The sequence below is a fragment of the Tenrec ecaudatus genome, chromosome 1 (genome assembly GCF_050624435.1).
Source record: "Tenrec ecaudatus isolate mTenEca1 chromosome 1, mTenEca1.hap1, whole genome shotgun sequence".
Lineage (NCBI taxonomy): Eukaryota > Metazoa > Chordata > Mammalia > Afrosoricida > Tenrecidae > Tenrec > Tenrec ecaudatus.
This window is the reverse complement of record NC_134530.1, coordinates 137,958,720-137,975,059: the sequence shown is the minus strand read 5'-3', so window position 1 is coordinate 137,975,059 and position 16,340 is coordinate 137,958,720.

Genomic DNA, 16,340 nt, shown 5'->3' with positions numbered 1-16,340 from the left:
ACTAGCCAACCAAATAGCAACTTAAAGAGAAATACTGCATTATCCACTGCAACAGAACACCTCAATACCTGTCTTGAGGATAATACTGTCACTGATCGATAATACCCCAACACCTTCAGGGAAGATCAGTTAACCTGACTATTACTCAATGTTTTGCACTAACTAGTAATGACAATGCTAAGAAATGGAAAAATATTCATTTTTGGTATAAAATTAATAAACATGAAATAATGGTGCACCGATAACTATGGTGATGGAAATGTAAAATTCTGCTAGAGAGGGAAAAAACATTAGCTGGAATATATGGCCCTGATGGAAGAAACAATGCCCGTGTTCACATGACTGAATTTTGAAAGACCAGAAGAAATGCTGGTTTTTAAAAACATAAACAGGCATTATTCGTGTGGCCCTCACCTGACAAAAAGCACATGGATCTTATTCACTACATCTGTGGAAGGGAACACTGGAGAAGCTCCCCCTTCCTAGAACAAAGGGACAACTCTCAAAGACCATCCATTGCTCAAAAGCAAGTTCAAAGTGGAAGTGGAAATGCATAAAAAATATCATGAAAGCCCAAATACAATCTTGTGTATTTGCCACCAGTATTCAAAGACCATCTCAAAAATAGAGTTGATGCATTGATCCTTAATTGCTGACTACTAGATCAGCTGTGCTTCCGCTTCCCTGTCAGTTTGTCATATTGGCACAGCCGTGCGTTGCTGGGATGCTGGAAGCTTTGGCACTGGTATTGAGAATACAAGAAAGATCACAACATTGAATACGTTTCAGCACAGCATCCAGACTAAGCACAGACTACCCAGAAAGAACAGGTTGTCCACTTCAGAGGAACGTTCTACTGAAAACCTTTAAGGATAGTGTCAAAAAAAGTTCCGTTAATGAAAACCTAAAACACAGAAGAAGCAGATCATTGCCAAAGAAAGAGCTAGAAAATGGACCCTTCAGATTGTAAGGCACTCAAAATATGACTGAAAAAGAGCTACCATCTCAAATTGGAGTCTGCCATAATGTAGTGGCTGCGAATTGGGCTGCAATCGGGATGGTTGGCCATTGAAAACCACTAGCAGCTCCATGGGAGAAGGAATGGGCTTTCTACTCCCCCAAATAGTTACAATCTCAGAAACCTACAGGAGGGTCACTGTGAGTCAGCACTGACTCAATGGCAGTGAGCTTGGACTTTGGTTTGGTCTTGACATAGACATAGCCCTATCAGAGGGAAGAGGGGTGCAGATAGGAAGAACAATGCAAGAAACACAAATGCATGTCAGCTGTTAGGAAAAGAGAGAGGACTGCCTTCCTGGTATAGGGTAGAGTGGTAGAAACTAGGTGGTGATGACTTGGTGGTGTGCACTGGATGGGCCACAATGACCCAGCCTTCTGAGTTCCTCCTAGGGACCCAGCCTGGGGTCTGGTGTGCTGGAACACTAAATCCTGGGTCTTCAAGGCACACAGCATGCTCCAGAGGCTGCACTAGTGAGATACCATGCGGGAACTCCACTGGGTGACCTGGACTCTACTTCAGACACATCTGGAACTCGAGGACTTCAGTCAGAAAATACATGGTATCTGGGGAAGCAGAATATAGCTGTACCAAATTTGGTGAACTGTTGGTAGACAGACAAATGAGATCTTGCTACATAGGTATCCTATATGCTTATTAAGATATGTATTATTGCTCAAACCAGTGAAAGCCATTCTGTTTTATCTGGCTGTTGTTTTTTCATATTAGGGTATACCTCAGAGGTCCTATCATTGGGGGTTACCTTCTTGAAGCTGTGATATATATTTTTCTGTGTTTTGGTAAATGAAACCCAGGATTGATGAACCTATAGGGACAACAAGTAGAACAATAGTTGGGGGAGGACGGGGAGGTTAGCAGAGGGGGAGCAAAAGAGGGAGACAATGGCAAAGAGTCCTGGAAGAAAAAAGGATGTTTGGAAACCGATTATAGAAACAACGGTAGAATTCTGCTTGACATCGCTGAACTTTGGAATGACATGACATTTGTAATAACTTCCAAGTAATTAAATTAAAAGAATAACAACAACAAATATAGATCCAGGAATGGGTTTGGGGATTACACTAAATCCTAACTCCAATTTGAAAACAATTCATTTTTACATCATGGCCCTGACCGAGACTTGCCTGAAGAAGGGAGCACAGAAGATACAGGTGCTGTAGCAAAATGTGGTGCAGAAATTAATGGTGCCCGGCTATCAGATAAAAGAGAGTCTGGGGTCTTAAAAAGCTATTCTCCAAACAAGCATCAATCTCAGGACAATTAAATCCACATGGAAGAAGCATACCAGCATCCGTGGATTGTGAATCATATAATTCAAAATCAAAGGAGGGATTAGTAGCAGAGCCTAAAGTGTGAGAATCTGATTTGCTGAATGCTATGGATGGCAGTGGGGGCCCAAGATTTATTTGTGGGAACTACATAGGAAATAAGCCTCTGGTGAACTCTCTAACCACCATTGAGGGATAGGAAAAAAGTGGTTACTAACTAGACTGCATTAGAGAAGTGAGTATAAAAGACCAAAGGCATAAATCTGACTTGAACAGTTAAAAGGTTGCCAGCAGATCCGATCCTATGATCCATGCTGGACCTGATCTGGTTTCAAAATTTTATGTATTTTTGGTGTGTATTGTTTTGTTTGTTTGTTTTTGTTTATATTGTGGTGTTTCTAAGAGGTGTGTGTTATGCCATCAGGGTCACTCTCTTGAAGCTATGTTGTATGCTCTTGCATTTCCCAGTACATGAAACCCAGGATTGATGAGCCTAGAGAGGCACCAAGCTGAATAAGATTGTCAGAGGGAAGGGGTACAGTTTGGGTGGTGGAGTGAAGGGAAGATGATGTCAAGGTGTCCATGTAGGGAAAAAAATTGGAAACTGAATGTGATAGCAATTGTACAGTTCTGCTGGATGTGATTCAATTATAGAATGATATATGTATTAATCGTGGAAATATGTATAATTAAAAATGATATATGTATATATGATATATGTATTGTGCATATACGATATATATGATATATGTTTTAAATCCCAATTAATAATATTTAAAAATAAGAATAGCTTTGATAAAAGGAAAATTAAATCATCTGTTACACTGGGTGAATCCACTGCAAAAGATCCATTTTGGGCATTATAATGCAAAAATTCCCAGTTTGAGGACTAAGATGTGCCTGGTTTAAGCCATAGTATTTTTACTTACCTCATAGGCATTGTGAAAGTTGGACAATCAGTAAGGAAGACTTAAAATATTGTTGAATAATATGAAATATACCATGGACTTAAAAAAGAAAAAAATATTTATAGAAAGAATGTCTCATAAAGGCAAGAATGATAAGACTTTGTCTTATGCACTTTGAACAGGTTATCAGAAAGAACCAGCTACTGGAAAGAATGCCATGCTCAGGGAAATAGAGGGCCAGGGAAAAGAGGAAGAACCTCTATGAGGTGTATTGATACAGTGGCTGCAACAGTGAACTCACACTTTATAGCAAACACTGGTGAGGATGGCACAGATGGGCATGGATCTGCCCTAGCTGCGCTATGAATCAGAACTTACTGGATGGAAACTAAGAACACTAACAAAGCTACTCAAATTAGTACTAGTAGTCAGCAAGATGAGAGTTTCCGTTATATTGCCCTTACATGCTTGTAGCTGTAGCGTGCACTGCTGCCGCCTGAATGCTTAACCAAGATGCTAGTTTGTTCTGGTGCTGCTGTGTGGTTGATACTCCTACTCACCGACTGTGTGATGAAAGAGTAGGATTGCTGAATGTGTTACCTTGGATGGGATTTTTGAGAGAGCAATGTGTCAGGTTTTTCTCCCACGGAAGTGGTGGTTGGGTCAACCAATGACCTTCCAGGTAGCAGCTGAGCACTCAACCACGTGTCAGCATAGGTAGTACCTACAAAGACTAGCTACTCTGGGAGAGTGCCAATAGTATATGAATGGACGAATACTTTCCTTTTACGTTATATGTAAATTTGCCCCACGAAAGCTAATTCTTTCATTCTTAATATGAGTTTTGAAAGATGACCAGTTTTTTTCCTCAGGTCAACAAGAATAACTACCTCATTGGGCAGAGTCAAACCATCCTGTAGGATTTCTGAGGCTGTAATTTTTAAAGAAGGAGACTGTCACTTCTTTCTCCAGTGGAGGAGGTGGTGAATCATGTCCCCTTGGTTAGCAGGCAAGCGCTGGAACTGCTGTGCCACCAGCCCTCATGCAAGAAACACCATTCAAAAAGTGTTTAAGTATAGGGGTGACTGGAAATTCATTTTACAATGCACGTAGAATTTTAAAATAACTGTTCATGTTGACTAAAGGTGTAAGCATGCACACATGCCTATCTCTGTGTCTTATTGGGTATAAAACTATACTTCATATTTGAAATGAAAGCAGATGATCCCAGTGCATTCCCTATGTGTGGATATCAATAAGAAGATGGATATTTATAGACATAGACATGTATTATTTGTAGATTCACACTGGTGACTAGCTGAAGCGGATGTACTTTGTTGATCTCTGAATTTCCCTTTAGTAAGAAATTTTCCATATTTTTATAGTTTTTAAGGGATTCATCCATTTTATGTCATAAAACTTAATATTCAAACATTTTGTATATATAAAAATGATAATGTTGACAAAGTTATTAGGAAGGACATATTTTTATGGAACTATTGATAGAACTGATTCTTAAATTAAGAGAGCCATCCAGAGACATAAAAGGAGCCCTGGTGAAACAGCGGCTATCCATCGGGCCACTAACCCACCACCACCAAGGACTCTGTGGGAGAAAGATGAGACTTTCTACTCCAGTTGAGAAGTCCAGTCGGGGAAACCCACATGTGCCAGTTCTCTCTGTTCCACTGAGTCACCGTGAGTCAGAATTGACTCAATGAGTTCAGAGTTTTGTATCCAGATATGTGCATGAAAATTGTGTTAGGCACAACTCCACTGATTACTTGTAAAGAGACCAGGGATGTGATCCTAATGGTTAGCAAAGTTATTATTCATTATTCAAAATCACAATAGAAAAAAATCAGAAACAGCAGCTTTATTACCAGATGTTTATACACCAATACATAGGCTATAGACATTAAATTATATCATTATATCTTAAAGTAAACAAAAAGATAAACATTACATCATAGAAGATTTGATGAAATTTAATACTAAACAAAAGAAACAAGGTGAAATCCTAAATTCAAAAGAAAGAAAGCATTAACAAGGAAAACAGTTCTTGTATTACATTACAAAAATGCACCTCTGAAAACTTTGAACAGGATAGTGGAAAAACAAAGAAAAGCATCCGGATAAAATAAAAGGGAAAGTAAACAGTAACTATATTTATAAAAATATGTTAAAGACAACTCAAGCAGATGGAGGAAAGAGATTATGTTTTGCTAATGCAAATAACACCGAACAAGACAAAGTATAACACTGATGGAGAGTCAAACAAGAAAAACATCTGCTAGAAATGTCTTGAGTTAACAGTAAAACTTTTGATAAATTCTGAACTTGAAAGGACTTCAAAACTCATGAGAAAAAAATTAGAACAAAATGGAATCATCTCTAGGAACTTTTAAAGTCCCTTCATATGCATTGCAGGGAGAAAAAGGCAAAAAAAATGAGTTTATTTTAAAACAGGCTTATCTGTCCTTTGACACCTCTGCACTATAAAATGGCTTACTGAACTAGGTAAATATTTCCCAACTTAGAAAATGGGCTTAGAAGATGAGGCAAGCACATGGAATGTCCAAGAGTTGGACCGAAGAATATGCCTTTGATTTTGAGAAGCATTACAATTGTAGGCAGCACAGATATTTAAACTCAATATATCTTAAAATAACTTATTATATTTTCTACCCAACAATGGTATTTTATGTACTGTTATTTTTATAAATAAATGTATGGCCAAAACGGACAGTTTTGAGAGTAAGCCAATATAAACCACTTCCACTGTCACTGAGTCCATTTTAGCGAATAGATATCCTATATAGATTTTCCTAGATTGCAAATCATTGTGGGAACAAACAACTTCATCTTCCTCCCTCAGAGTGCTAGGTGGATTGGAACTGCCATCTTTTCACTTAACAGCAAGGATCTACCCCATGGCATCATCAGGGCTACTAATTAATACCTATGCTTGAAGGATACGTATAAAAATAGACTGTTCAAGGAAAATGGAGATAGGGAACCACACCATTTGTGAATAATGGAATCCTTTATTCATTTAGTCAAAGATCAGACGTCATGTTAGTTACCTATTCCCTTCAAATATAATCAGTAAGCAGTACTTATTTATTTTACTTTCTATCCCCCTTTTTTAAATTAATCTGAGGTGATACTTTCTACTTACTTTTTATCCAAATAGTATTTTATCACAAACACATTGCTGAAATAATTGTTTTGCAAATTTCTAATTAATATCTGATCTTATCATTCTAAAACAAAAATAAACGTATATATAGTTCTTCCCAACTTTGAGATAAAGTTTAAACTTCTAATTACTTCATATGACGCCTTTATGACCCCTTGTCTCATGAAAGACGATGTTTTGGGTTTTTTTGTTATTTTTTAGTTTCTATTGTGAAATGGGCAAAGGTTTATTGAGCTAATCAGTTTTCCATCCAACAAGTTCATACACATTTGGTTTATGTCTTTCATAGAATCCCTAAAATGTAGCATATATTGCCCCATTTTCTCCCTGGGTTACTTACTCTCGTGTTTTGTTCTTTTTGAATCCTTAAGAACGTTGTCCTGGAATAAATTAGGCCCCTGTGACTTCAAATGATTGATTATTTGAAGGAGTGCCGGCCTCCCTAGTCTGACTGTTCCCTCTTACAGAGCTCTCTGTTGTTTGGCTGAAAATTGAGCCACACTGATGAGCTCAGATTCAGACCTGGAGAATTAGAAAATGTAGTTAGAACTATTCCCTTACTAAATGCAGTTAGCCTAAGATATCTACTCAATGCTGTCTTTATGGAATTTTGTAAATTGCTCAAAGAAAAAAAGGTTGGATATTTATATCAATTAACGAAGCCAGGCAAGGCTGAGAGTCTTCCCTTATTTGCCTGTTAGTTACTTAAAGTTAGGCCCTGCTATTTAGTAAGTAAACAAAGACATCCTGAGACTGGCCTAAGACTAAAAAAAACAGGCTTACTCATGGTTGACATTTATTTTCTGTTGTTACTCTGAAACCTGAGTTAGTGTAAAGCATCTCTACATTACTCCCCAAAACGCAAATTCCAAAGTAAAAGGTATACAAATGGATTACCACAACCACCACCCCCCAAAACAATCTGGAATTTGTGCTGGGTGGAGCAGAGTTCTCATTGTATGCATCTTCCGGCAGGAATCAAGCAACTTGCCTTGAGTCAGTGCACCCAGGTGGCATCGTCTGGGAAGGTTCTCTCTGATCACAGTGGATATTTAGTAAAAGCAGTTTTGCTTGAACCTCATTTTTTGTGATGGCCGACTTAAGAGAACAGCATGTAGCTGTGAAATTTTGTTTCCTGCTCTGGAAAAATGCCACAGAAACTGCTGTGATGTTGGGCACAACTTAAAAGGACAGTGCTATGGAAAAAACTCTAGCGTATGAGTAGTTTACTCATTTAATAAAAGGTGAAATGTCAGACCTCATTCTGGATGCCCTTCAACTTCCTGAACTGACGAAAATGTCCACTTGTAGTGCATTTCGAGTTTGTTCCACTGGGTCAGACGGTTAGGCTTTCTATTTAGAGGTTCTGAAAAAAGTGCTAATAGTGTGTGACCAAAAAGAAGGTCTGATTTTGGCAGACGGTGACTGGTTTTGGCACCACTACAAAGCACCTGCTCATACAGCCATCTCAGTGTGCCGTTTGGGGCCCAAAACAGCATGCCTCTGTTGCCCCATGCACCTTACTCACCTAACCTGGCTTCATGTGACTCCCTTTTGTTTCCGTAAATGCAGAGGGACATGAAAGGACAGTGATTTGACAATGTAGAAGATGCGAAGCAAAAAACTAGGGAGGTGTTGTCAGTCATCCAAACAGATGAGTTTGAAAAATGTTTCCAAGAATGGAATCACAGTTTTGACAAACATATTAAGTGTAATGGAGAGTACTTTGAAGGTGATAAGTTTGTTTTGTAAAAAAAAAAAAAGTTAAATATATAGCTCTGAAAAAAATCTGGGTTTGTTGGGGGTACCCCCTCATATGTTCTCTATATATTCTGATTTCAAACAGGAAACAAAAAGAAAAACAGCAATTGCTTATCGAAGTGACAGTTGTTCATGCCATCAATAGCTCTGCTTGCTATATCCCTAATGTGAAGGCCATTTCTACTGATTAACTTTAAAAGGAATTTTTCTGCAAGAAGTGGCTAATGCATACTACTGCAGAAAACTCCATTTTACATTTCCAACAAGCAAAATATGTCTTATTTCTAGTATTTTATTAGCAGCAGATTAATTCTTTCCCCCTGTCATCAAAAGAATACCATCCTAATGCACACTTTTATTGATTTTAAAGTATGCAACATCATCCTGTTCTGTCCCTACCTGCAGATTCCATTGAAGCATAGTGAATTGTTCTGGAATTCATGCTTTTGAAATATTATCCATCGTGTTTTATGATCTGCACAGATAATTTCCTTTAATGATCACTAAAACACAAGGAAACATCTTTCTCATGCATTCTGCTTTCAGCCAATACTTAATTGACATCAGCAATGATGTACCTCCTTCTGTGTCCTCTTGTGAATCTGGCTTGAGCTTCTGCTGGATGCTCTGAGTTGCTGTTCTGCTGAAGCTAGTTTTTAACTATCTTCATCAAAATTTTACTTGTATATGATATTGATGACATGGTTTAATAGTTCCCACTCACTGCTGGTCACGTTTCTTTGGAACTAATACAATTAACAATCTCTTTCAGTTGGTTGGATAGGTAGCAACCTTCCATATTTCTTGCCATAGTGCTTCCAGTGTTTCATTATTTCGCTGAAGCATGTCAATTAGTGTCCTGTCGGTTCCTGTTCTGTTTTATGGCCAATGCCTTCAGTGTAGCTTCTTCCTTAATATGCTCAGTTCTTGAGCACATGCTACCCTTTAGAACGTTGGAATATTGAGCAATTGTTTGGCACAAAGACTCTGTATATTCCTTTCTTCTTTTGATGTTCTCTGCATAATCCAGGATTTTGCCCGAAACACCTTCAGGGTTGCAACCTGAAGCTGAGGTTTTTTCTTTAGTTCTTTCAGCTTGCGATATGCTGAGTACATTATTACCTTTTGGCTTTCTAGCTCCATATATTTGCATATTCCATTATAATTCTTTATTTTGCGTTTTCAAGCTGTCTCTTGAACTTTTCTGTTCAGCTCTTTTACTTCATTATTTCTCCCATGTAGTTTAGCTTCAAAAGCAAGTTTAATGGTCTCTTTTGCCATTTCTGTTTGTCTTTTCATTTCCTATCTTTTTAAAGTTTTCTTCATGTGTAATGTCCCTGATGTTGTCCAACACTCTTCTGGGCCTTGGTCCTTAGCATTCAATGCATCAAATTTATTTTGAGATGGTCTGTAAGTTCAGGTGGCATGTACTCAAAAACATATGAGCCATGGTTCTACAGCTGCCCACTGGTTTTGCTTTAGTTCATAATATTGACCATTTTTCTAAAAAACGAAGATGGATTCCTGTATATTCTACCTAGTGAAAGCCAATTAGGTAGTTACCATTTATGTTTTTGAAAAAAAGTTTTGGCAATGTAAAAGTTTTGGTCTTGGAAAATCATACCATGCAGTCTTCAATTGCAAATTGTATTTTCAATTGCTTACTGATGACTGTTGTCTTTAATGCCTCAGTCTTAATATGTTCATAATGCATCTATCTCACTGTCCTCCCCAAATTCCAAACCTGCTTTTCTTATTGTATTTCATCAGTATTGCTTATGTAATTTTCTTGTGAATCATATCTGATTTTTCTCCTACTTTTATTCATATCAAATTTCTTTCTGCGTTGCCTTCAAAATACTTCCTAAATTCTACAGCCTTAATTGAGGCTTTTTCAAATTACCTGCTGTAATAACCTCCAGATGATATCCCTTCTTCACATTCTCTACTTCCTTCAAATATGTATTCTGAAAAAATCATCTGAATGACCCTTTAAAACATATGCCTCAGTATATCATTCCCTGCTTTAAAACACTGATGCCTTCTCATTGCATAGAGCAGTGATTTTCAATTTACTTTGTCATTATTTAACAATAGGTCTTTCTCATTTTCTCGGCAATGAAGCCTGTAGATAAAAGGAGGGTTTTTACTCTTGACAGAGCAATAATGAGAGGGATAAGGAGGAGAAAGCAGATTATTTTCCCCACTAGATCTTCTCCATATCACCTATGCTATGAGACCCTTGTGAAGGCCAGGAACATGGTTAGAAATATCCACGTAAAAAAGCCTCCAGTTCAAAAGTCTGATTTAGATGGTTATTGAAAACTTCACCAACAGGGCCCACCTACCCAGTCCTTTCACTACTCTTATGTCATTTATTCTAAACGTCTGTACTCTGTGTGTACACACATTTCACTGGATGCTCTGTGCATTTCCTTGACTTTTTACCATGATGAAGCTTTCAACTCCTGTGAAGAGTTTCAGTCGTGGAAGTCCATGGGGACAGTTTCACATTTTTCTCTAGGGTCACTATGACTCAAAATCAGCTCAATGGCAGTGAGATGTAACTGAGAGGGCTTGGAAGCTTCAAATCCCTTCTTTGGTTCTTCTAATACTTGGAAGAGAGAATTCAGAGGGCGTAGGGAAAAGGCCTGAACGGAACGAGTGAGATTATTTTAGGGTTCTAATACTATTAAGCAGACAGCCAACCCAGCTAATCTGAGCTCCTTCTGGATGGAAATTCAGATTTTTATATCATTGATGTTGGATCTTATGCTATTGGAGGGCTTTTTGAAACATACCTCCCCGTTACAATATCCTTTTATAGATGCTGTACAGGCACACAAAATTCCTGTTGTGTCATTTTGGGGTCCTTTTAACTGAGGCCGTGTTCTTCCCACAATGACAAAGGTCGATTTGGCCATCTCTGCGAACTATGCACACATTCTTCCTATTTTACCCCGTGCCCTTGACTGCCTCTCCTGCCTGTGAAGCCCCCTCTTCCGAAAACTCTGAATAAAGGAATTGTGGATTATCTGCTTCCACTTCCAGCTGTGTTTGGAAGTCTTTCCATGGATTACTTTTCCCTCCTTGTTCTGCTCTTTCTGGCCTTCTTAATGCCCTTCTTTTTCCATTGTTGCATTCTATTCTCAAGAATTTATACTGATACACTAAAGAATAGTATAATCATTCTTTCTTCTTTGAAGCATTCCATCAAGTTCAAAGTAGTTTTTCTTTCAAGAACTAATCTCTGAAAGCACATTGTTTGAGCATTTTATATAACATTGATCTTATTTCATTATCATATAAGTGTGAGTGTGTTCTGGTAAAATATATACTCCTCAAAAACATGTAAACTCCTCATTTGAAATTCATTACATTATCTTATCAGCATATTCGCAATGCCTCACTTAAATCTCATAATTTAGAAGCTTTTTAATAAGTATGGGAATCTTGTTTTAGGATATAAAATTCAAACAGAGTTTAAGAAGAATATTTATTAGATCATAAAAGGGACCAAAAACAACACAAAGACACAGATACATCATCTGGGTGAAGGAAGACATTAATGCGAGAACATAATGACATCCAAAAATTCAGTCAGGACACTAAAATAAGGCAGGAAACAAAAGCAAAGGTCACAAATTCATAATTGGAGGCAGAACAAAAGATCACAGATACAGATGGGACTATAAAAGATGAAAGGGGATCATGATTGGAACATGCACATGATGTTAGATTGAAGGGTTTATAAAGGAGGGTACAGGGCTTTCTTTCCAAGCCAGACTGAAAGGCATGACTCCTGACTGTGAAACCCCAGTACTATCTCCAGTATGGTGAAACCATCAAAGACACCCTCAGACAAGCCCCTCAACAGGAATGCCCCTCTATGGGCTGCCTCAAGATGGACAGAGATAATCCGCTCTCAAATGCACTCTGCCTGAAGCTCAGATTATCTACATCCTTGGCTAACGATCAGAAGGAATTCACTGGAGGCTTAATCTCCCTGAGGACACTACAAGTGGATTTGGGGATTTTGTTGTCATCCATTACCTTCTGTAAATGAGGTACTCAGAGTTTAAGCTCTAATAAAATGTGAACTGATATTGAGTATATAGAATTAAATATAAAGCCATTATTTAGTATTCATGGTCTATTTTACTTCATAAAGAGAGTCTCAATTTCCACATTAGTATGAGTAGAAATCTCGCCTATTCTACTCCCCATTAAGGGGCTGTGAGCACTGCTAGGTGATGATAAACTCAAGCTGCTAGAGTCCAATGATGTTAGACTCAGCAGTTTTCCACCTTCCTATTGCCGGACCCTTTGATACTGTTCCTCATGCAGTGGTGAACCCCCAACCATAACATTATTTTCATCGCTACTTCAAAACTGCAATTTTGCTATTGTTATGAATCAGTCAACTCCTGTGAAAGGGTCATTCAACCCCCAAAGGGGTTGCAATCCACAGGTTGAGAACTGCTGTTTTGGAGGATTTGGGGGGAAATTATAAAATTATTTAAAATTATGAAATCTAACCACCACTTTTTTCTATATGAAGTAGGCATTTCAGCTATAAAATTTATAAATATTTCGGTTCCTTTAATCTAAGAGGAGATTTAATGATTAATAAGCAAAGCTCTGTGATAATTCATTTTCTGGGCAGATCACACCAACCTGTGTTTTCTAAACTTGCTAGTCAGTTTTTTCTAAACTTACATTGCTGGACCTGTCCCTAACTCTTGTAATTTCTCTTTGATGTCAAGGGACAGATCTATAAATGGGTGAGATTATAAAAATCTCACTAACATATTATGAGATTCTTAGGAAACCGTTCAGTAGGTTTTATTATAGTGTTTGTAACTTGAGAAAAACCATCGCATCAGGGCCTGTGGAGACCCTTGGTTACTGGCAGCTCATTTGCTCTCATACTGTGGACTTTTCTCAGGCCAAATTTTCTCACTACCTAGTTTATTACAAAGAATATCAGTTTTTCTTTACAGTCTTAAGATTAACCTTGTCCTGCTTCTTAAGGATTCATCCCAAAGGATGGAAGTACTGAACCTTGGTTTCCCATTCACAAGTGAGCAATGGAGATCATGGCAGAGGATTTGAGCATCTTTGTCTCTTTCATGTTAGAAGCCTGCTTGGAGAGAACATCCCCCTTCTAAACATGGGTTACCCACCTTCCCCTATTGCACCCACTTCTGATGGGGCAGAGCCATCCTGACTCTCAGTAAAATGCTCCTCCCTCTGGGGGCTTTCTCCCTCCCTCATGGCAGGGGGGGAAACATTGTTAGCGCTTGCTCATTGCTAAATGTTGAAGGTACCGAAATCAGTGAAGGGAGATGGCAGGGTCAAAAGACATCTTGCATAGCTTCTTGGATTTATAAAAAGTGCCAGCACAGGAAAGATGATCCTTTGAGGGTTACAAAATTGCCATAACACCCACAAACTAAAATTATGCCTTGGTTCTATGGATTCCAAAGCTGGTTTGGGGAAGTGGAGTGAGATCTAATCCCATATCTCTTTCCGAATGTCCCCTGGCTATTGCTACTAAGTCACTTCTAAATCACAGCCACACTATAGAGCAGGGCAGACCTGCAAATCCTCATGTGGGGCTTCCTACAGAGTGGCTGGGGGTTTCCAACTGCCAGCATTGTGGTTAACAGGCTGAAGTGAAACACAATAATCCACTTGGGCTCCTCCCCTCTGTTTAAAAAGCCAGGCATCCTAACATATAGGTTTCTTTAGCATGTGGGTAACAACAGGTTTACATCAGATCTTAATATAAATCAAATTATAACAAATCATTTGTGCTTACTTATATACAGAGGATATTCAAAATATCCACCATATTTCCCATAAAGAACTTAGAGAAACATTTAATATAACTCATACTCTGTCACATTTCTGAGGTCTTGAAACTTTGATCTAGTCTGGTGGCCACCAAGTTAAGGAGATCAGTTTTGTTACATGTCGAATACAAGTCTATTTTTGTAAAATATATTTATTTAAATGCCTAAGAGGATCCACAAAGAAAAATTTATCTGTAAGTGACAAAACTTGATAGGGAAATTGTGGCGATTGGATTTTATGTCAATGTAATGGAACTTGTATGGAGGTAGGTGTGGTACTTTGATTTTATGTCAATTTGAAGATGTGTGGAAGAGTAGGGATGGAATCCAACTTGTTCATCAGGTCACAGCCTGATGATGTCTCATTGGAGTGTGGCCTTCTTGTAAGTGGGGAAATGGAAAATGTCCCTCTCTCTGTCTACCCCTTACCCTTCCTGTTTCCTGGGACTCCACCACCAATTCTGAGGGCTATTAACACCCTGTCATGTTTCCACCGACTTTGCATTCACATGACACTGTCCGTACTGGCCTCGCATCTTCCTGTTCCCAGTTCACCATTCTGCATCACCAGCATGCAGCTACACGAGTCTAAAGAGGGCACTATGTACTAGTATCAGACCTATTGAATTGAGTTGGAGAGTGTTGAGATGCCTTCTCGATACATAATTACTTTTTGATATAAAGCTCTGTTATGCATAAATGATTGTACTCAGATTGTTTCTCTCGAAAACAGCCTAACACAGTCAACTGCCAACCTTACAGTTGGTGGTGGCCTGATGACACCTCCTCGGAGGCATGGCCTTTTGTATAAGGGTGCTTTACTCAATTGATGTATGTATGGATTGTGATAAGAGTTGTATGTGCCCCAATAAAATGATTTTTTTTAATGAGTGAAAGACACCTTAAACCTTTGTACCTTTGTCAGATAGCTTGCTAAGACAGCATAGTGTGCCATAATGTATGCTTGCTTCCAGGGAAGTCCATGTAGACCACTCAGTCCTGAAAGATGTCCGTGCCCTGCCATGCTTCCGCCAACCTTAGATCTGATTCTGAAGCCACCAGCCAGTGATGGCTCCCCTGCTTCCCTTTTCACCTTGTGGCTTCATCAGCCTGCAGCTATGAGCTTCTGAAGAGGGGCCGATGGATCTATCGACTTGAATTGGACTTGGCTAGGGTGTCTTCTAGATGTAAATTTGCTTCTTGCTATAAAATTCTTTCTTGTACATAAATGAGGGTCACTGACTATTTCTATAAACAACCCAGCCAACACAGGCATGGTCAATTCATACTAAAATATAGACATATACATATATATTTTTTGCAAACCTGTGGGAAATTCAAAAACTAATGCAAACCAAATGAAATTAATTAAAAGTTGAAAAGAATGTTAGACAAGAGGAAATATTTTAATACCCAATGCTGAAAACTTTCAGCTCACTGCTACTCTTTAGAAAGTATAATGATTATTTAATGTCCATTGTGAAATATTTGAAAGTCTAAAACTATAAATTATAACCATGTAATTAATATGCCTAGACTCTGGCTTTCAACAAACAGGCTGATTAAACTTCCACTAAAGCTTGAAATTAGTTGATTTAAATGCTAACAGGAGTCTCTAGATGTTAACCAACCTCTGGCATCCCGAGCCTTTCCAGGTACAAATGGTAGAAAAACCCCTGACCTTCGATAAAGAGTTAGCAAGCTAGCAGAGTTGCCAGCCTCATCTTGTCTAATATGCTTGAAATAGACTTGCATGTCACTAAAGAATCCAAATCCTGGTAGGGTGCGACCAAGGGTAATGTAATGAAGAGGAATTACTGAAACCAAAAGGAAGGTTGGACATGATAGTGGGACAAGAGGAAAGTAAAAAGAAATAAAAGAAAGAGCTAGGAGGCAAACTGCATTTACAGAGGTCAAAATAGACATATACAAATGTAAATATATTTATATATGAGGATGGGGAAATATATCTACGTGCATATATTTATAGGTTTAGTATTAAGGTAGTGAATGAACATTGGTGCTCCACTCAAGAATCCCTCAATGCAAGAATACTTTGTTCTATTAAACTGGCATTACATGATGGTCATCTTCCTGACACGATCATTGAAGACAAAGCAGGTGCATAAGCAAATGTGGTGAAGAAAGCTGATGGTACCGGCTATCAAAAAATATAGCATCTGGGGTAGTAAAAGCTTGAAAGTAAACAAGTGGCCATCTAACTCAGAGGCAACAAAGCCCACATGGATGAAGCACACCATCCTGCATGATCACAAGGAGTGAAAGGGATCAGTTATTAGGCAT